At 51.1% G+C, this 22,162-nt stretch overlaps 1 protein-coding gene across 1 annotated transcript in view; it reads left to right on the forward strand.

The window, feature by feature from the left end:
- Window positions 1–10,304: 10,304 nt before the first annotated feature.
- Window positions 10,305–22,162, forward strand: part of LOC128497439 (epiplakin-like) — a 32,285-nt gene continuing 20,427 nt past the window's right edge. Inside the window, exon 1 of the mRNA XM_053467498.1 lies at window positions 10,305–10,382. The gene's annotated coding sequence lies outside the window, so the exon portion shown is untranslated. The remainder of the gene's footprint in view (window positions 10,383–22,162) is intronic.

Raw genomic sequence — 22,162 nt, forward strand, 5'->3', positions numbered from 1 at the left:
GATCCGAGGGGTAATACGGGTGATATGAGTTCATGCACCGGCGCGGGGAACGGGGGGCCGCTCCATACGGGGGTCCGAATCATCGCTAAAGCACAGTCACTGGCAACGTTCATAGAGAGCTATTCAGGTGCAATGGAGCAGGAACAACCCTTTGGTTTCCATGGCGACTGCTCCACATTTACAACTTTGTCCCTGAATTTTCCTTCATAAATGTGTCAAAGAATTCCAAAAAAGGGATGTTTACAGAAAAAAGCATGGGGTCCGCGCGTTAGATTTCAGGAGATTATTTATCGCCCGCTGCCGCTGGATTAATGGCCGGCGCGGTGACGGATAGAGACGCGACTCGCTTGGAGAGCTCCATGTCACCGGCAAAAGATTTTGCAACAGGACCTCCGTTACCCCTCACCGGATGCCCACAGCTCGATCGTCGCCCCAGGAGGCTACAACTACTCCAAAAAAGGGTCTTTTCCGAGTTATTTTCTCGAATTCTTTCCATGTTCACGTGATTTCTTTTTATTGGGGAGCAGAGAACATGCGCGCTGCCCATCCCCCGCTGCTAAGTGCATGTAAAGCCACGCATGCGATCTAATAATGTAAATACGAACCCGCCTGGGGTTAATATTAAGCAATAAAGGGGGAGGGGCACTGAGGAGGAAAGTGTTACAAATATCCCGGGGGGCTGCCCGCTCACTCATCTCAGGGGGCGCACCCAACTCGCTTTACTGATCATCTCATCCGAGATTACTGACCCCCCCAATATAGTTAGCCCCCGCCTCTTATCAGCCTCTTATCAGAATGACATCAATAACTAATCATTGGATCATTTCCCTCAAGCTAAATCCGCTCTTCAGCGTGGAAGGCGCCGGCGCGGTTATACCGCTCCTCCGGTGCTGGCGGCGTCCATACATGCGCCTTTGCACAGTTTAACTCCCTGCATTCCCAATCGATAAGGGTCCCGAGGAAATGTGCCCTCGTGTATGTCTGTGCACGCGATATACAGGGGGGCTCAGCAATGGCTCCGTATCATGCGCTGAAATGAATGTAGACTCCGTACTGTAACTATCCCTGTATAAAGGCGACTCTGTATAATAAAGCTTTTCTATACTCTCCGCAGCGGCTCCTGGTCATTATCTATCCCTCATACAGACAGAACATATGCAAATCTCCCAAGTGTCCCTGTTTAGTTTGCCCAGTCCCTCTCTGCTTACCAAATCCCCAATGTCTCTCCTACGCTAGTGCCCTTCTTTCCTCCCCTGATGCCCTTCTTTCCTCCCCTGTGCCCTTCTTTCCTCCCCTGATGCCCTTCTTTCCTCCCCTGTGCCCCTCTTTCCTCCCCTGATGCCCCTCTTTCCTCCCCTGATGCCCTTCTTTCCTCCCCTGTGCCCCTCTTTCCTCCCCTGATGCCCTTCTTTTCTCCCCTGTCCCCCTCTTTCCTCCCCTGTGCCCCTCTTTCCTCCCCTGATGCCCCTTGTCCTCCCCTGATGCCCTTCTTTCCTCCCCTGTGCCCCTCTTTCCTCCCTTGTGCCCCTCTTTTCTAGAAGCTCGGAATGTTTGGGTATAAGGGTATCACCACAACAGCATCGGCACTCCCAATAAGAACAAATTATTGCTTTATTGCGATCCGTAGTCCAAAAGAATGAAACGGTCGATAAGATAGAACGGGCAGAAACCGCCGGAAGCTCCTCGCTGGGTGACCTCGCGGGACAGCGCCTGGCGCGTTTCGCACGCACACAGCGCTTTCGCCAAAAGTTTCACATTCCTCTAAATACAACATAGATTAAAAACCTAAGGACACCCGTAAGTGGGTGGGTGTAAAGGTGAGACTCCTCCCACATCACTGACACATCTCATTTACTCATGGGAGGTGGGAGGGGCTTATCAGCTGTTGTCATACATTCTATTATTCATATTATATGCTGAATATTATTTTATTATTCATATTATTAGATTTAATATGAATATTTAACGCGTGAATTTTGTGAATATGGATATTTTCTGCGGGTGACTCTGCCGCCCTCTGGTGGTTTGAATCATTCATCGCGTGACGGATTCGGGAATCGGGGATTCCGTTAAATGCGTTGCTTGCCGGTTTATTAGGATTTTAAGGACCAATCAAAATGATTCTCGAATACAGACATCCAATTGTTTAATTTTGATATTTTTTGTAAATATTTATTAGATCACTGTGTATTCGTTATTCCATTCCGAGAATGAACGGACGATGTGGGGTTAATAAGCTCCTCCCACCCGCCATGTGAAGATTCTATTGGGTGAATGAGACGCGTCGGGTGTTTTTCGTTTGTAATCTATGTTGTATTTAGAGGAATGTGAAAGTTTTTGTGAAACGCGTCGGGCGCTGTCCCGCGAGGTCACCCGGCGAGGAGATTCCGGCGGTTTCTGTTATCGTTCGTTTCACTTTTCATGGACTACGGACCACAATAAAGCAATCGTTCGTTTTTCTTGGCTTTGTGCCGATGCTGTTTTGTGGATTGACTTTGCAGATTAAGCGGAGTAAATAAACGCCGTTGTTCTTCTTAATGCCCCCACTCAGTCCTGCCTGCAACCACAAAACACAAAAATACCCCCCACCTTAAATATCTGGCAGTGCGGAATGAAGCCCCGGGAGCGCGCTATAAAGTGCTGTTCGTTATGGGAGGAATGGGTTAATCTGCCTTCGCTGGTCGCAGGATTTTTTCTGCCCCGATGTTCCCGAAGCCCGCGGGCCCGTCCGATCCTCACACCCTCCCTGTGCCAGAGGCGTCTGAGCCGGTAATACCCGCTGACAGGTCGGCTGCTATCACACAATACGTTTTGATCTATACATTGTGCCGGCCATTAACCTCCACTCCTCTATTTACTAACAAACGCCTCCGAAACGCTTTGGAAAACAACCGTGTTTGTCGTTTGTCAGCGAGGGCAAAAGTACCTCGCGGGGCATGAAACACATCAGGGAGCAGATATTACCCAGAATCCCCGGCTGCGGGGAGCTCTGTATGCCGGGGGATTATGGGGTACGGGGGGGTTATTACCCAGAATCCCCGGCTGTGGCAGGAGCTCTGTATGCCGAGTGCTTATGGGGTACGGGGGGGTTATTACCCAGAATCCCCGGCTGCGGGGGGCGCGTCGGTTCTCTTTGGAATATAAACATTTTGCGTAATCATTTGTGATTTATAGGAAGTCGCTGCGGCTCCAAGAATAACTTTTATTTCTGGGCGCGATGAGATTATAAACTTTTATTAATCATAAATCCAGCGTGGGAAGGACTGGCAGATCGTCAAATTCATAGCTGCCAACAGTCTGACAATCTGACGAGCTCACTTACGCGCCGTTTCATTGGAGGATACACAGAATTAGGCGACAGAATGCCCTGTGATGTCACACACCTCCATGTAAAATGATGACATCATACACGCTGAACACCTGGATTTAGTGAATAAATGTTTTAAACCAAACGTGCCCCAGGAGTGGAACTCGTGCGGAGGCAGAATTCCTGTAACTGCCCCCTGACGGCCGCCACCATCCTGCCCAGGAGTCAAAAAGGTCTCGGAACCGACAGATTTTATTAAGTTCATTAATTCGTAAAAATTTCCGAAAACGAGGCGGAGGCCCCAACGAAACAAAGAGAAACAATCCGGAACCTTCTCTCCGCCACTCTTCAGAGTGATTCCGCGACGGGGCGGAGCCTCCGCGCTCCACAGGGACCGCCTCTTCCCCCATTTCTCCAATCACATAGTGCGGAGGGAAAAAACTGGCGAGTGAGGAACATTGAGAATGGAGGGGATTGGAGCAATGCCGTAACAGACCGGGATTGGACGCCCTATCGCTGTTACACCCGGCGGCACCCGCTCGCCCCTCTCCCCTCCTTCCTTTAGAAGAAAGATTTTCTCACAGCATCGAGAACTCTTTCCCATGGCCCCTAAAGGGTTAACTGATGTTATGGTCTGGCTGCGGGGCCGAGATACCATCGGAATGGCTGCAGATACGGGGAGGGAGCCCGGGGCCATACTGCAGGCGGGACGCTCACCGAGATCAAAACAACAGAGACACCTCTGCCTGGGAAAGGAAGTGTAAAGACTGACCTTTCACCGCCGAGAAACCCCGCCGAGAAATCATTTATATAAAGATAACGGCGGCGGCCCGAGTGCCGTCACACGGTCTCACTCGGCAGCGTCACCAGAGGCGCCGGGAAACGCCATGACAACAGCCAAAAGAGGAGGGCAAATAGACGCTTAATACCCCGCAGGGTGAGAGCCAAGTACCCTCTGCAAATGAGCAAGGAGACCCTCGATCTCCGGGCCGGACCCCCCACCCAACTTACTTGAACCCAATAACGGCAGACGCCGGAAACCTGGGTTGAAAAGGCCGCAGCCAATTATTTATTAACCCAGTCATTGCCACGCGGCCTTAGGCCCGACGCTGCGTTACCAGAGCAAACCGAGCACAGAAATATAATAAATAACATCAATAAACATAAATAACAAAAATCATAAAGCCTGCCAGGCAAACGCGGAGTCACCACACAGACGGACAAGACGCCCAAACCTGAGGCCCCCGGCGCCACCGACCCGGACCCCCCCATCTCTCTTCTCTCCCACTCATCTCTCTCTTCTCTTTCCCCTCATCTCTCTCTTCTCTTTCCCCTCATCTCTCTCTTCTCTTCCCCCTCATCTCTCTCTTCTCTTTCCCCTCATCTCTCTCCCCCTCATCTCTCTCCCCCTCGCCCCCCCCTCGTCTCGCCCATCTCCTGGCAGCTTTGAAATGTTTCAGTTTTGAAATTGTTTTAAGAGGAATCTGGGTATTTTTATAATATTTTGTAGAGGAAACACAGAATCCCCCCGGTGATCGCAGCCCCCGATCGGAGTCCCCGCGGGCTGGTGTTACACGGACACGCGTGTGCTGGGTGATCCAGGGCGTGTAGAGAGAAATAAGTAAAATACATTTAATAAGTAAATACATTTACAAACAAGCAATTTGTTTCTGGCAAGAGCTGTGATGAGAACGCGCCAGGGGCGGCTGTCCGCGTGGGTTTTACACGCCACAAACTCCACGTTATATAACGAGCCGGCCCACAAACACTAAACAATCACCCCAAAACACGGACGGAACGCACCTCCCTGCCCACTGCAGGTGCCCTGTATAATGTATAGATAAATCAGCGAGCCGGCCCCCTATATAATGTATAGATAAATCAGTGACCGGCCCCTGTATAATGTATAGATAAATCAGTGACCGGCCCCTGTATAATGTATAGATAAATCAGTGACCGGCCCCTGTATAATGTATAGATAAATCAGTGACCGGCCCCTGTATAATGTATAGATAAATCAGTGACCGGCCCTTGTATAATGTATAGATAAATCAGCGAGCCGGCCCCTGTATAATGTATAGATAAATCAGTGACCGGCCCCCTGTGTAATGTATAAATAAATCAGCGAGCCGGCCCTGTATAATGTATAGATAAATCAGTGACCGGCCCCCTGTATAATGTATAGATAAATCAGTGACCGGCCCCCTGTATAATGTATAGATAAATCAGTGACCGGCCCCCTGTATAATATATAGATAAATCAGCGAGCCGGCCCTGTATAATGTATAGATAAATCAGCGAGCCGGCCCTGTATAATGTATAGATAAATCAGTGACCGGCCCCTGTATAATGTATAGATAAATCCGTGACCAGCCTCCTGTATAATGTATAGATAAATCAGTGACCGGCCCGTGTATAATGTATAGATAAATCAGTGACCGGCCCCCTGTATAATGTATAGATAAATCAGTGACCGGCCCCTGTATAATGTATAGATAAATCAGTGACCGGCCCCTGTATAATGTATAGATAAATCAGTGACCGGCCCTTGTATAATGTATAGATAAATCAGCGAGCCGGCCCCTGTATAATGTATAGATAAATCAGTGACCGGCCCCCTGTGTAATGTATAAATAAATCAGCGAGCCGGCCCTGTATAATGTATAGATAAATCAGTGACCGGCCCCCTGTATAATGTATAGATAAATCAGTGACCGGCCCCTGTATAATGTATAGATAAATCAGTGACCGGCCCCCTGTATAATGTATAGATAAATCAGTGACCGGCCCCCTGTATAATGTATAGATAAATCAGTGACCGGCCCCCTGTATAATATATAGATAAATCAGCGAGCCGGCCCTGTATAATGTATAGATAAATCAGTGACCGGCCCCTGTATAATGTATAGATAAATCAGTGACCGGCCCCCTGTATAATGTATAGATAAATCAGTGACCGGCCCCCTGTATAATGTATAGATAAATCAGTGCCCTGGCCCCTGTATAATGTATAGATAAATCAGCGAGCCGGCCCCTGTATAGATAAATCAGTGACCGGCCCCTGTATAATGTATAGATAAATCAGTGACCGGCCCCCTGTATAATGTATAGATAAATCAGTGACCGGCCCCCTGTATAATATATAGATAAATCAGCGAGCTGGCCCTGTATAATGTATAGATAAATCAGCGAGCTGGCCCTGTATAATGTATAAAGAAATCAGCGAGCCGGCCCTGTATAATGTATAGTTGGCGGGTTCCTCTGTGTATGAACCGTCTGCACGAATCGGGGGCCGCAGTGGACATGCTATAACAGGGCCGCTGTGCGCCTGTGGCCCGGTTCTGCTGATGGTTATCTGTCAGCGAATCATATAACACGCTAGAATGAATCAAGTGGCGGATAATAATCCCCGGGGGCCGCGCGGACTCCCACATACCACCAGCAGGGGGCCACATACATCCTCGTCATACATCCCTCTGCCCCTCGCCCCAAGGGGGTCAATAATACCCAGAGGGGTACAGTAAAGATGCAGGAACCCCATGAACCCCCCACACACACTGGGGGTCTCCAATCCTCCACGGAGCTCTGCACCGAGAACCCATAATAATCCCACAGATAACAGACCTCCCATTCTTTACTGAGAGGGTGGTAGATGAGTGGAACAGCCTCCCAGCAGAAGTTGTAAAGGGTAATACAGTGAGAGTATTAAACATGCATGGGATAGACACCCGGCTCCTGAATCTAATACGAGACCAGCGGCTGATTAAGGAGAAGCCAGTGGACTTGACGGGCTGGATGGGGCCAACCTGCCGGAATGTTCCCTGTTTCTATGTGAAGCAAGGAATTCTGTTAAGGGTCTAAATGTTGTCGCTTTGCCCTTTAAGGACCCCCAGTAACCCCCCCCCCCGCTGTGTACTCGTGTGTGGGGGGGTAATAGTTCCTGGGCGTGGCATTCAGATGCCCCCTGTGTTTGTTGGGTGCAAGAGACTCATTTTTGTCACATTTGGGTAGATATAAGGAATTCTTTGCGTTGCTATGGAAACCTCCCTTTTCAGACAGGTTTTTACACAAACACAGCCGGGAGTTATTGCCCCTCCTAACCCCTGAGGCGCATTCCAGGGCTCGGTGCCCGCGGGGCCATTAACCCCTTCCGTGCTGCCGGCCAGCACAGGACAGGCCCGGGGCAGCAACCGGAAAAGCAGGACCGTCGCCGATGACGGGAAAATGAAAGGCGGTCAGACTGGGGGTATTAGGGCCGAAGTCAACAGCCCCCGGCTCCTGGTGTTATTGCATTCTCTGGAGGTAGTAACAAGCTGCCTGGATCCGCCACCGGGAGCAGGTCACAAACTAATTGCCCCTCAACTCAGTCAGGTCACAGATATGGACCCCAAGGTGCTCAGGGGACATGTTCTACCCCGATGATCCCACGGCTCCGGAAACAGCGATAATGTATAGATAAACCAGTGACCGGCCCCTGTATAATGTATAGATAAATCAGTGACCGGCCCCTGTATAATGTATAGATAAATCAGCGACCGGCCCCCTGTATAATGTATAGATAAATCAGTGACCGGCCCCTGTATAATGTATAGATAAATCAGCGAGCCGGCCCCTGTATAATGTATAGATAAATCAGTGACCGCCCCCTGTATAATGTATAGATAAATCAGTGACCGCCCCCCTGTATAATGTATAGATAAATCAGTGACTGGCCCCCTGTATAATGTATAGATAAATCAGTGACCGGCCCCTGTATAATGTATAGATAAATCAGTGACCAGCCGCCTGTATAATGTATAGATAAATCAGTGACCGGCCCCCTGTATAATGTATAGATGAATCAGTGACCGGCCCCTGTATAATGTATAGATAAATCAGTGACTGGCCCCTGTATAATGTATAGATAAATCAGTGACCGGCCCCCTGTATAATGTATAGATAAATCAGTGACCGGCCCCCTGTATAATGTATAGATAAATCAGTGACCCTCCCCTGTATAATGTATAGATAAATCAGTGACCGGCCCCTGTATAATGTATAGATAAATCAGTGACCGGCCCCTGTATAATGTATAGCTAAATCAGTGACTGGCCCCCTGTATAATGTATAGATAAATCAGTGACCGGCCCCCTGTATAATGTATAGATAAATCGGTGACCGGCCCCCTGTATAATGTACAGATAAATCAGCGAGCCGGCCCCTGTAAAATGTATAGATAAATCAGTGACCGGCACCCTGTATAATGTATAGATAAATCAGTGACCGGCCCCCTGTATAATGTATGGATAAATCAGTGACCGGCCCCCTGTATAATGTATAGTTAAATCAGTGACCGGCCCCCTGTATAATGTATAGATAAATCAGTGACCGGCCCCCGTATAATGTATAGATAAATCAGCGAGCCGGCCCCCTGTATAATGTATAGATAAATCAGCGAGCCGGCCCCCTGTATAATGTATAGATAAATCAGTGACCGGCCCCCTGTATAATGTATAGATAAATCAGCGAGCCGGCCCCTGTATAATGTATAGATAAATCAGTGACCGGCCCTCTGTATAATGTATAGATAAATCAGTGACCGGCCCCTTGTATAATGTATAGATAAATCAGTGACCGGCCCCTGTATGATGTATAGATAAATCAGTGACCGGCCCCTGTATAATGTATAGATAAATCAGTGACCGGCCCCTGTATGATGTATAGATAAATCAGTGACCGGCCCCTGTATAATGTATAGATAAATCAGTGACCGGCCCCTGTATAATGTATAGATAAATCAGTGACCGGCCCCTGTATAATGTATAGATAAATCAGTGACCGGCCCCTGTATAATGTATAGATAAATCAGTGACCGGCCCCTGTATAATGTATAGATAAATCAGTGACCGGCCCCCGTATAATGTATAGATAAATCAGTGACCGGCCCCTGTTTTGGACTGTAAGCTCTTGGGACAGTACTAGTTATCTGCACCTCCCCGTGGGGTGGGTTACTTTAACCATTTAGTGTTCCGTGTCGTATTCGGGGGTTTCTTGGCTGTCTGGCGTGTTTAAGGAATGTATGACACGCGTGTTATATGTGACACGGACCCGCGAGCGGCACGTGCTGCACACAGAGGCGGGTGGCGGGGTTGGTACTTAGACTGTAAGCTCTGCCGGGCAGGGACCCCCTTTCTTAATAAGTACCTACCTAGTGCACCCTGATTATTGTAACAGTCCTGTTATAAAAGGAAACCAAGACCCTGTTGGCAGATCGGCCCCATCCGGCCCCCGGCTGTAACGACTCAAACCTTAATCAGTCGTTGGTCTCGTCTTAGATTCAGGAGCCGTATGTCTATCCCGCGCATGTTTAATCCCCTCACTGTATTACCCTCTACCACCTCTGCTGGGAGGCTGTTCCACTTATCTACCAGCCCCTGAATAGACAGGTCACATGCAGGGGATGCGCTATTACAGAAGGACATTGCGGGCGTCTGAATGACTCTCAGGACCCCGCGTCCCTCTCAGCCGTGCCTGCGCGGTCCTCGGGACTTCTTCAGGCATCGGTCGTTCTGAAACTTCCCCCTGTTACCCCAACCCTCCGATTATATCCGTCGCTTCTTCCTATCACATATTCCGCTGCTGCTGTGATTGATGATGTCATAATCTGAATAGCTGAGATGTTACATAAATAATGAGAGCTTGGTGATGAATCCCAGAAGCGACGTCGTTATATTTCGTGTTTTCAGGATGAGAGCCGCTGTCTTAGATGGAGATGTTGGGCTCTGTAATAAACCCGGTTACTGGATCTGCCGCCCGGCAGAAGCTGCCCTGGCTGAGGCGTGGGTTATCAGAGGACCGTATGTTAGGACATGGTCAGGGCTTGTATCCCGAGTGTGCCTGAGATGTGCTCGGTGCTGTACCTGGCTCGCTCACCTGGGCGGGGTGTGGCCCTTGGCAGGGACGGCTGCTGGCGGAGGGAGGGCTCGTTCCTCCCAGCCCTTTAATAGTCACAGTGAGTGTGTTACCGAGCCAGTGCTGGAATGAGTGGGGATCGGGGAGCCGGGCAGTGAGTGAACTCCGTACAGAACTACACCAGGTAGGGCAGAGAGAGCTCCGAGAGTGCGATCTGTGGGGACTGTGCGTGGAGGGCTCTGACAGTGGGGACTGTGCGTGGAGGGACTGTGCGTGGAGGGCTCTGACAGTGGGGACTGTGCGTGGAGGGACTGTGCGTGGAGGGGCTCTGACAGCGGGGACTGTGCGTGGAGGGCTCTGACAGCGGGGACTGTGCGTGGAGGGACTGTGCGTGGAGGGCTCTGACAGCGGGGACTGTGCGTGGAGGGCTCTGACAGTGGGGACTGTGCGTGGAGGGACTGTGCGTGGAGGGGCTCTGACAGTGGGGACTGTGCGTGGAGGGACTGTGCGTGGAGGGGCTCTGACAGTGGGGACTGTGCGTGGAGGGACTGTGCGTGGAGGGCTCTGACAGCGGGGACTGTGCGTGGAGGGGCTCTGACAGTGGGGACTGTGCGTGGAGGGCTCTGACAGTGGGGACTGTGCGTGGAGGGGCTCTGACAGTGGGGACTGTGCGTGGAGGGACTGTGCGTGGAGGGCTCTGACAGTGGGGACTGTGCGTGGAGGGGCTCTGACAGTGGGGACTGTGCGTGGAGGGGCTCTGACAGTGGGGACTGTGCGTGGAGGGCTCTGACAGTGGGGACTGTGCGTGGAGGGCTCTGTACATTGAGGGGGCCCTGGCAGTTGTGGTTGTACACACTGGTGCTCCGACAATTGGGGATGTGGTTAGAGGGGCTCCAACCTGTTGTGCGTATTGGAGCTCTGACAGTTAGGGCTGCGCACAGAGAGGCTCCGACAGTTGAAGTTGTGCATACCGGTGCTGCAACAGTTGGGGATGTGTGTAGAGGGGCTCTGACAGTTGGGGATGTGTGTAGAGGGGCTCTGACAGTTGGGGATGTGTGTAGAGGGGCTCCGACAGTTGGGGATGTGTGTAGAGGGGCTCCGACAGTTGCGGTTGTGCATGCTGGAACAGTTGCGGTTGTGCATGTTGGGGCTGCCCCATTCTCTACCTACCCTCTCCTCGCTCTCTTTCAGACTTCGTCTCTCTTTCAGACTTCTCACGTTTTTCGCCCTCTCTCTTTCATATTTCTTGCCGCTCTCTCCTCTCTCCTAATCTCCGTCTCTCTGCTTTCTCCCTTATTCCTCCCCATTCTGCCCCTCCCATTACTCCTCTCACTGCTTTCTGTCTCCCCTTAATCCCTGCTTCGCATTCTCCTTCTCACCTGTCCCCGCCGCCCCATTGTCTGCGGCTGTCTCTTCCTCCCACATCCGAACATGTCAGAGATAAATGACTTATTTAGGTCTCCCACATACCCCCCGCCCCCCCTCTCCTCCTTCCTGCCCCGCAGGGGGCTCATTCGGAACACATTCTGAAAATCAGGTTTCTCCAAAATCTGATGCGAGTTTCCAGCCCCTTTATGTACATGAACCCTGCGGGGGCTGCGCATGCACGGCGACTCACCTGCAGAGCTAACACTTCTCTGACTCCCAACATGGAAGCGATCGTCCTCAGCGAGGGTCAGGCCGGGGTAAACGTGTGATTTGTGCCCTGCCCAGTGGCATCTTTTGTGTTCCTTTAATAAAGGCTTCACAATGCTTGTGCTCCCGACTCGGCTGCGGGAAAGGGCCGGCCCCGGCCCCCGGCTCACTCTCAGAGGTATTTGGCTAATTCACGCTTTGCTGCACAGGAAAAGTAAACCTGCAGGGCTGTTTATGTCATCATTCATCGGTCCGAAGCCACCTGTGACCGGCGTGAGACGTAAAACCTCAGAGGTCCCTTTTACAGATTTAATCCCAATCTACATCTGAAGAAGAGCCGGCTGAGGTCTGGAGAGCCTCTAACTCTATGAGGATTGCTCACTAACGTTGTTAAACGTCTTTTGTCTGGGACCGATGTTGCAGGACCCGATTTTGCGTTAATGGTTTGTTGGAAATAATAATGGCTGCAGAGCGTGTGGCGTGTGCATGTGCAGAGCAGTGCTCGGTCTCTCTGACGCACGTGTGTTTTTAGGATGAGCCGTGATTTCCGTGGAATAGGCGTGAGAGAATGAATAATGGGACACGTATAATTAGTGATATCCGTTGTGTTTCATTTCACACGATTCCGCCGGCCAGCAGTAGGGAGGAGGCTCCTCTATGGTTTCAGGCACGGCGAGGAGGCCCCTCTATGGTTCCAGGCGAGGTGTAAATGCTCCTCCATGGTTCCAGGCGAGGAGGCTCCTCTATGGTTTCAGGCGAGGCGAGGAGGCTCCTCTATGGTTTCAGGCGAGGCGAGGAGGCTCCTCTATGGTTCCAGGAGAGGTGAGGAGGCTCCTGTATGGTTTCAGGCAAGGTGAGGAGGCTCCTCTATGGTTTCAGGCGAGGCGAGGAGGCTCCTCTATGGTTCCAGGCGAGGTGAGGAGGCCCCTCTATGGTTCCAGGCGAGGCGAGGAGGCTCCTCTATGGTTTCAGGCGAGGTGAGGAGGCCCCTCTATGGTTCCAGGCGAGGTGAGGAGGCCCCTCTATGGTTCCAGGCGAGGCGAGGAGGCTCCTCTATGGTTTCAGGCGAGGTGAGGAGGCCCCTCTATGGTTTCAGGCGAGGTGAGGAGGCCCCTCTATGGTTTCAGGCATGGCGAGGAGGCTCTTCTATGGTTTTAGGCGAGGCGAGGAGGCTCCTCTATGGTTTCAGGCGAGGCGAGGAGGCCCCTCTATGGTTTCAGGCGAGGTGAGGAGGCCCCTCTATGGTTTCAGGCATGGCGAGGAGGCTCTTCTATGGTTTTAGGCGAGGCGAGGAGGCTCTTCTATGGTTTTAGGCGAGGCGAGGAGGCTCCTCTATGGTTCCAGGCGAGGCGAGGAGGCCCCTCTATGGTTTCAGGCAAGGTGAGGAGGCTCCTCTATGGTTTCAGGCAAGGTGAGGATGCTCCTCTATGGTTTCAGGCGAGGCGAGGAGGCTCCTCTATGGTTCCAGGCGAGGTGAGGAGGCCCCTCTATGGTTCCAGGCGAGGCGAGGAGGCTCCTCTATGGTTTCAGGCGAGGTGAGGAGGCCCCTCTATGGTTTCAGGCATGGCGAGGAGGCTCTTCTATGGTTTTAGGCGAGGCGAGGAGGCTCCTCTATGGTTTCAGGCGAGGCGAGGAGGCCCCTCTATTCTGCTGAATGAAACCTCATTTATATGAAGGATGAGTCACATCATCGAATGATAAATTATTGGGCAATAAGATCTGGTCTCTGACCTCGGACGGTCTGTGGGGGCGGGAACCAAATTGGGTGGAGGACACGCTGAAGCCATCGGAGACTCCTATTGGCTCAGTCTGCTTCCAAACTATGCCAGATTCCAAAAATATTTCTGTGTTGGCATGGATTGGCGTGGCTGACCTCAATGGGCGGGGTTGACCTCACAGATTAGAGTCAATTAGCCGTGGTTGCAGGTAGCACAGCTGCGCACGTCAGACGCCGCGCGTCGCCCTAAACCATCAGACCTCATCGTTCTAATCCTTTCACCGCTTCAAAGCTACCGAGAGCTGCGGGAAACCACAGCGCGGCCCCTCCGGCTACACGAAGATCCGAGCGGCCGCCCGGGAGACGCTCTGCACCCTGCCGAGTATTTTTTAACCCTTTCTATTCCTCCACACTGAAAGAGGGGGCAGAAAAGACGACAACCGGAGACACGGTTACCACCACCAACAGGATTAACCTGCCACGGATGGCCGGAGCTCACCTGCCCCTTCCAGCCTGCAAGCGGTTAATACAACGTGACACACGGGTCCTATAACGCCTTCTAACCGATATCTGAATAAAACCGAAATAAACACAGGCTCCACGTGCAATGAGGCACCCGGTGACAGCACAGAGACGCTGACTTTGGCTATATATATATAGATATATATATTATATCTATACACACACAGTATATATCTACATATGTGTGTATATATGTATATATAGTGTGTGTGTGTGTGTATATAAATTGGGTTGTAGTGCACGTCTTGTAAGAATATTACGGTAATAAATTATTAGTATAGTAATGTTGTAGCGGGGAGCTCCTATTGGCTAATGGCGGAGCAAAGACATCACTTCGGCCAATAGAAGCGCTTCCCTGCGCGGGGATCTCGGAGAGGCGACTCTCTCTGTATAAAAGTGAAACGCTTGTGATTTTGGCGGGGAGTTCCCGGTGCCCCCTGCTTGTGGTTCTGGTTCTAGGCCAGGGAAGGCGGCGGGACGGTGGCCGGGGTTGCGGCGGGAAGGCTCGTTGGCAGCGCCCGTGTTGTTTTTGGCACGTTGTGAAGCCGTAGCAGTAGCGCTGTCGTTTGTTGGTATATCGCGTTAATAAACACAGCGATCGGCAGACAAATATTACGATTGCAGGTGGAGCTCAGCCTGAGGCGGGGGAGCAGCGGACCTGCGGGGTCTACAAGGCGGCAGCACCGAGCTCCGTCTGGCCGGGGGTTTTATATCATAATATAAATTATTCCAGCCATCAAATGCGGAGGTCTCAGGGGTCTCCATTAAATTGAAATGCTGTCCCGCTTTTATCGTTACTTTTATCTCCGTTCCTCTTTAGCGAGGCCGCCGGGGTTGCGGTTATTTAGGGGATTTCTGTAATAAGGCAGCTATCGATGTGAGGGGTTAATGGGGGGGGGGGGCATTTCCAGCGGCCAGGCCGGTGTTTCTCATTCCCAAAGGCACGGGGAATAGAAACTCATTCTACCCCCTGGCATGCAAATGGTTAATAAGCGTGTTTATATCACGTGTGTTGTGTTTGTATAAACCGTACCCTGGGTGTCGGCTCGCTATAAACGGTCATAAAATACATTTACCCGACGCGTTTCCCCGCGTGTTATAACGTGCCGTGTCATATGAAACACGCGTCTGATACACAGGAGATGGGGGTCTACGGAGGGGCTTATTCACTAAACAGCAACTTCCCCTCCCCGCCATCATTACACAGAGCAGACCCCGGGAGCTACTCCTGCCGGAATCTCTGAGCCGGCCCCCCGTATAATGTATAGATAAATCAGTGACCGGCCCCCTGTATAATGTGTAGATAAATCAGTGACCGGCCCCCTGTATAATGTATAGATAAATCAGTGACCGGCCCCTGTATAATGTATAGATAAATCAGTGACCGGCCCCCTGTATAATGTATAGATAAATCAGTGACCGGCCCCCTGTATAATGTATAGATAAATCAGTGACCGGCCCCTGTATAATGTATAGATAAATCAGCGAGCCAGCTCCCTGTATAATGTATAGATAAATCAGCGAGCCGGCCCCTGTATATTGTATAGATAAATCAGTGACCGGCCCCTGTATAATGTATAGATAAATCAGTGACCGGCCCCCTGTATAATGTATAGATAAATCAGTGACCGGCCCCTGTATAATGTATAGATAAATCAGTGAGATGCCCTGTATAATGTATAGATAAATCAGTGACCGGCCCCTGTATAATGTATAGATAAATCAGCGAGCCGGCCCCTGTATAATGTATAGATAAATCAGCGAGCCGGCCCCTGTATAATGTATAGATAAATTAGTGACCGGCCCCCTGTATAATGTATAGATAAATTAGTGACCGGCCCCCTGTATAATGTATAGATAAATTAGTGACCGGCCCCCTGTATAATGTATAGATAAATCAGTGACCGGCCCCCTGTATAATGTATAGATAAATCAGTGACCGGCCCCTGTATAATGTATAGTTAAATCAGTGACCGGCCCCCTGTATAATGTATAGATAAATCAGTGAACGGCCCCCTGTATAATGTATAGATAAATCAGTGACCGGCCCCCTGTATAATGTATAGATAAATCAGTGACCGGCCCCTGTATAACGTATAGATAAATCAGTGAGCGGCCCCCGTATAATGTATAGATAAATCAGTGAGCGGCCCCCTGTATAATGTATAGATAAATCAGTGACCGGCCCCTGCATAATGTATAGATAAATCAGTGAGCCGCCCCCCTGTATAATGTATAGATAAATCAGTGACCGGCCCCCTGTATAACGTATAGATAAATCAGTGACCGGCCCCTGTATAACGTATAGATAAATCAGTGAGCGGCCCCCGTATAATGTATAGATAAATCAGTGAGCGGCCCCCTGTATAATGTATAGATAAATCAGTGACCGGCTTCTGTATAATGTATAGATAAATCAGTGAGCCGGCCCCTGTATAATGTATAGATAAATCAGTGAGCCGGCCCCCTGTATAATGTATAGATAAATCAGTGACCGGCCCCCTGTATAATGTATAGATAAATCAGTGACCGGCCCCCTGTATAATGTATAGATAAATCAGTGAGCCGGCCCCTGTATAATGTATAGATAAATCAGTGAGCCGGCCCCTGTATAATGTATAGATAAATCAGTGACCGGCCCCTGTATAATGTATAGATAAATCAGTGAGCCGGCCCCTGTATAATGTATAGATAAATCAGCGACCGGCCCCTGTATAATGTATAGATAAATCAGTGACCGGCCCCCTGTATAATGTATAGATAAATCAGTGACCGGCCCCCTGTATAATGTATAGATAAATCAGTGAGCCGGCCCCTGTATAATGTATAGATAAATCAGTGACCGGCCCCCTGTATAACGTATAGATAAATCAGTGACCGGCCCCTGTATAACGTATAGATAAATAAGTGAGCGGCCCCCGTATAATGTATAGATAAATCAGTGAGCGGCCCCCTGTATAATGTATAGATAAATCAGTGACCGGCTTCTGTATAATGTATAGATAAATCAGTGAGCCGGCCCCTGTATAATGTATAGATAAATCAGTGAGCCGGCCCCCTGTATAATGTATAGATAAATCAGTGACCGGCCCCCTGTATAATGTATAGATAAATCAGTGACCGGCCCCCTGTATAATGTATAGATAAATCAGTGAGCCGGCCCCTGTATAATGTATAGATAAATCAGTGAGCCGGCCCCTGTATAATGTATAGATAAATCAGTGACCGGCCCCTGTATAATGTATAGATAAATCAGTGAGCCGGCCCCTGTATAATGTATAGATAAATCAGCGACCGGCCCCTGTATAATGTATAGATAAATCAGCAAGCTCATGGTGGGAAGTTTAATGTTCTCTGGATCTTTAGGAGCTCTGCCCACATGCCCGGTGCTGTGAGGGTCTCTGCGCGCCGCCCGGTGCTGTGGGGGTCTCTGCGGGTCGGGGGGTCTCTGCGGGATCGGCTCGTTTGTCTCTGTAACGGCCGCCGGTGAGAATAATTACTGATTTCCTGCACTTTTTATGGAATAATAATAATTATAATAACGCGACGTTTCTGTCCCCAAAACAAGGTGGGGTTAGGAGCTGTGACAGAACCTCCATCCCTGGGGCCCCGGAGAGCCCTGACTGCCGGCCTCCTCCCTACTGACTGCGGGCCCTGGGTTTGTAGAGACTTCTGTCCCCCCCAGCAGTATCATCTCATCACCGGCAGACAGCCAGGATCTGCCACCAGGGAGAGGCCGCCATTGTTTTACTTTAATATCAGACCCCCCCCACCCCATGGGGCATTAATGTGCTGTATAAGTCATTTAGGGCGTGTTGAGGCGTTGTGGGTTTTTTTGTGGCAGTTGTGGGGGTTTTAGGGGCCGTTGTGGGGGTTTTTGTGGCAGTTGGGGGGTTTAGGGGTCGTTGTGGCGGTTTTTGTGGCAGTTGTGGGGGGTTTAGGGGCCGTTGTGGGGGGTTTTGTGGCAGTTGTGGGGGTTTTTGTGGCTCTTGTCTTTGCGACGGCTCTTTACAGGGAGCTGTTTTGCTTTGGGTCTGTTGGAACCCGCGCCTCGTTGTTGGGCCCGGCACACGCATCCCACAGTCAGCGGTGTTATGTTACACGCGGTGCCCGGGGTGATTTATTGCCCGCTAATGACTTCATTGTGTTTGGTGGAGAGCGGCTGGCGTGGCCGACGGCTCCATGCACTGGCGGGACCGGCGCCGAGATCCCTCCGTTTTAATGGCCGCTCCTCCACTTCCAAGAAACACGACCCACCTGGCGCTCTCCCCGCCGTATACCGCGGGGGCCGTGATATATGCCGAGCCCGGCACACGGGGTAAATACGTTACAATCCGTGGTAATTGGGTGCAGCCGCCGGTTCCGGTTCTTCCAGCCGTTCCGGAATCTCCGCTGTCAGAGTCCTTGGAGACGCCGGTTCCCGGCCCCCGAGCCCCCCCCCGGCCCCCGAGCCGCCTCCACCCCGGACCAGGACCGCATTTCTGAGGGTTTATGTCGAGACGCCCCCGGGGGGGTTACTGGGAGGGTGAAATCGGTTACAGGAGATCCTACTGAATGTAACAGCGCCACGGACTCTGCAGGCGCTATATGAATAAATGTCCGTGGGGTCCGCGGGGGTCCGTGTCTCTATACCCCCTGCCGGTGTCAGCCGGTGCATTTTACCCCCAAACCTTCCCATCCCATTATTTTAGATCCTCGATGTCGCGTCTTTCAGGATCTCCCGGCGGGTAAGGCGAATGCCTGTTTCGTGTTGGTTTGGAAGGGGCCGTTTCCCGTGTTACACGCGGTGCCGGCAGCACGCCCAGAAATGACATACATGAGAAGATTTATTACGATCCGCAATTAATCACAAATCATTATCTTCTTAGCTCAGCCTTTGGCTCAAAATACGGTTAACCCATTTCAGGGCGTTACGTGTGGCACAGTGTCATGCTACTGGCGGCAGAGTACCGTGTTGCGTGTGTCATGCTACTGGCGGCAGAGTACCGTGTTGCGTGTGTCATGCTACTGGCGGCAGAGTACCGTGTTGCGTGTGTCATGCTACTGGCGGCAGAGTACCGTGTTGCGTGTGTCATGTTACTGGCGGAACAGTGCCGTGTTGCGTGTGTCATGTTACTGGCGGCAGAGTACCGTGTTGCGTGTGTCATGTTACTGGCGGCACAGTGCTGTGTTGCGTGTGTCATGTTACTGGCGGCAGAGTGCCATGTAGCGTGTGTCATGTTACTGGCGGCAGAGTGCCGTGTTGCGTGTGTCATGTTACTGGCGGCAGAGTACCGTGTTGCGTGTGTCATGTTACTGGCGGCAGAGTACCGTGTTGCGTGTGTCATGTTACTGGTGGCAGAGTACCGTGTTGCGTGTGTCATGTTACTGGCGGCAGAGTGCCGTGTTGCGTGTGTCGTGTTACTGGCGGCAGAGTGCCGTGTTGCGTGTGTCATGTTACTGGCGGCAGAGTGCCGTGTTGCGTGTGTCATGTTACTGGCGGCAGAGTACCGTGTTGCGTGTGTCATGTTACTGGCGGCAGAGTACCGTGTTGCGTGTGTCATGTTACTGGCGGCAGAGTGCCGTGTTGCGTGTGTCATGTTACTGGCGGCAGAGTGCCGTGTTGCGTGTGTCATGTTACTGGCGGCAGAGTACCGTGTTGCGTGTGTCATGTTACTGGCGGCACAGTACCGTGTTGCGTGTGTCATGTTACTGGCGGCAGAGTACCGTGTTGCGTGTGTCATGTTACTGGCGGCAGAGTACCGTGTTGCGTGTGTCATGTTACTGGCGGCAGAGTACCGTGTTGCCTGTGTCATGTTACTGGCGGCAGAGTACCGTGTTGCATGTGTCATGTTACTGGCGGCAGAGTGCCGTGTTGCGTGTGTCATGTTACTGGCGGCAGAGTACCGTGTTGCGTGTGTCATGTTACTGGCGGCAGAGTACCGTGTTGCGTGTGGCAGGGTTTTCCGGAGGTTCTCGGTGGATGGGAAGCAGGAACTCCGCTTTCTCCTGTTTGTCGGACTTTGCAGTAAAATGTGCGCCGTTTATGAGCTCTGAGCGCATGTTTACACGGGAATGTATATGTTGCGTGTGGATTACATGTTTATTGTGAGGTGCCGGGTAACGCCCGGGTCCGTGTTATCAGCCCGTGGTTCCTTGCTTTGTGTCAACAGCTCATGGAAGGCAATTCCACATAACCACTACCCTTTCTGTGAAGCTACAGATTTACCAACTCACCCTTTAGCCTGATGCCCGGGGGCTCGTTTCCCTCCTTTGGCATCGGTGGCCGAGGCGGAGGGGTCGGGGAGGCAGAGGGGTCGGAGGGGGGTCGGGGAGGCGGGGGAGGGGTCGGGGAGGCAGAGGGGTCGGGGAGGCCGCTGCGATACTTTTGGCTGTGAATGTAGACTCTGGAAATAGTTTTTAGGGTGTGAAGGGTGAGAGTCTGGGTTACGGGTGAATGAAGCAATTATCCAAGCAGATGAGAGGGCAGCAGGGATTGGCGCTTAGTACTTAGTGGGGTGATTTTATTGGGGTGCCCCGGGTCACTTCTGATCCATAACCCCCAGTCCTGCCGGCGATCGGCGCCTGCACGTATTATTATATATATTATTAAATGTATTATTATATTATTTATTATTATTATTATATATTATGTGATGGCTAAATGTATTATTATATTATAATTATTATATATTATCTGATGGCTCAGCCTGTTGATCGTGCTGGAGCTGCGTGAGCGACTTCCACGTTACAAGCTGATTTTATTATTTTTTAAATTGGGTGATATCGAAATGTTTTTTATTTAAAAGAAATGTGTGCTTTAGGTTAAAATGATGGAAACGTTGGGATTAAGGTCAGATTAAACATGTAGTAGAGGATTTAGGTGGCACTGACCTGATGCTTTATGGCAATGCTAATGAAGTCTGTGTCTGACTTGGCGATTAAGACTGAGGCATTCTATTGTTCCCCACAGGCAGTATGATAAAGAGTCAGAGTCCGGCTGGGTGATTAAGACTGAGGCATTCTATTCTCCCCCACAGGAAGTATGATAAGTAGTCGCGATGTTTAGTAGATCGGGGATCAGATAAAAGAGCGAGAATCATACAAATGGCTGAAAATGTTAAATTATGGGGCAAAAACTACAACTGGGGTAAAAAGGGAAATCTGGTATTTTTAATCGGACGTTGGGAATAATAAATGGTGGGCGATCCGCTTTAATGAACGTGTCTTTGCGTCGGAGGGTAACTCCGCGCCCGGGAGATGCGTGTTATGGAGAGAGATCGGGGAGTTCTACCTCTGGAATCCCTGCCAGAATCTCACACCTTCCCGATGCGTACGTCATGCATGGTCCCCGGTTCACACGACGCCCCGCGGCCCTTCCTAATTCAGGCCCCGGCCCGCTGAGAGGCAGAAATGTATCCCTGCTGTCTGAGCAGGAACTTGGCATAGCTAAGAAGGGTGAGGCGATGGGGTGAGGACGGAGATCACCTCATTCTCACCGACACTCCAGATAAACATAGCGAGAAATGATGTCATGAAATCCGTTAACTCCCTGCCAACAGGGGGCGGCCGAGGTGCTTCCAGACAACGAAGGGTGGGATGATCTCACAGCGCTGGGGACTATGTCGGTGCTATACAAAAAAAGGAAGGTAATGGGAACGCTGCGCATTATGAAGGGCCGTTCCTGGGGAGCTTCTCCCGGAGGAAGGGCCGAGCTGGCCGCACTTAATGAGTCTCCTCGCTGCAGCTGCCCTGGGTATGGAAAGTGCCACCCAAGTACGATGGCGCTGACGATCTTTTTAACCCTTTAATCTTCCTGCCTCACTGGTGCCCCCAGTGTTGTTGTTCCCGGGTGGCGTGTAGATGCTCGGCCCCCAGCTGCTGCAGGACCAGGTGTCAGCCGGAGAGGAGCGTGGCCCAGAGTAATCGTCATTTATGGCGTCGGAACTCGGTTACTTCCTCTATAAATTGGAGGACTTTGTCCAGTCCCTCTCTCCTCCCCGGATGCCCCTCTCTCCCCCCCCCCGATGCCCCTCTCCCCCCCCCCCGATGCCCCTCTCTCCCCCCCTGATGCCCCTCTTTTCTAGGAGGTGTATAGATAATGTGATAAT

This window comes from Spea bombifrons, chromosome 5 (assembly GCF_027358695.1).
Source record: "Spea bombifrons isolate aSpeBom1 chromosome 5, aSpeBom1.2.pri, whole genome shotgun sequence".
In the NCBI taxonomy this organism is placed as follows: domain Eukaryota; kingdom Metazoa; phylum Chordata; class Amphibia; order Anura; family Pelobatidae; genus Spea; species Spea bombifrons.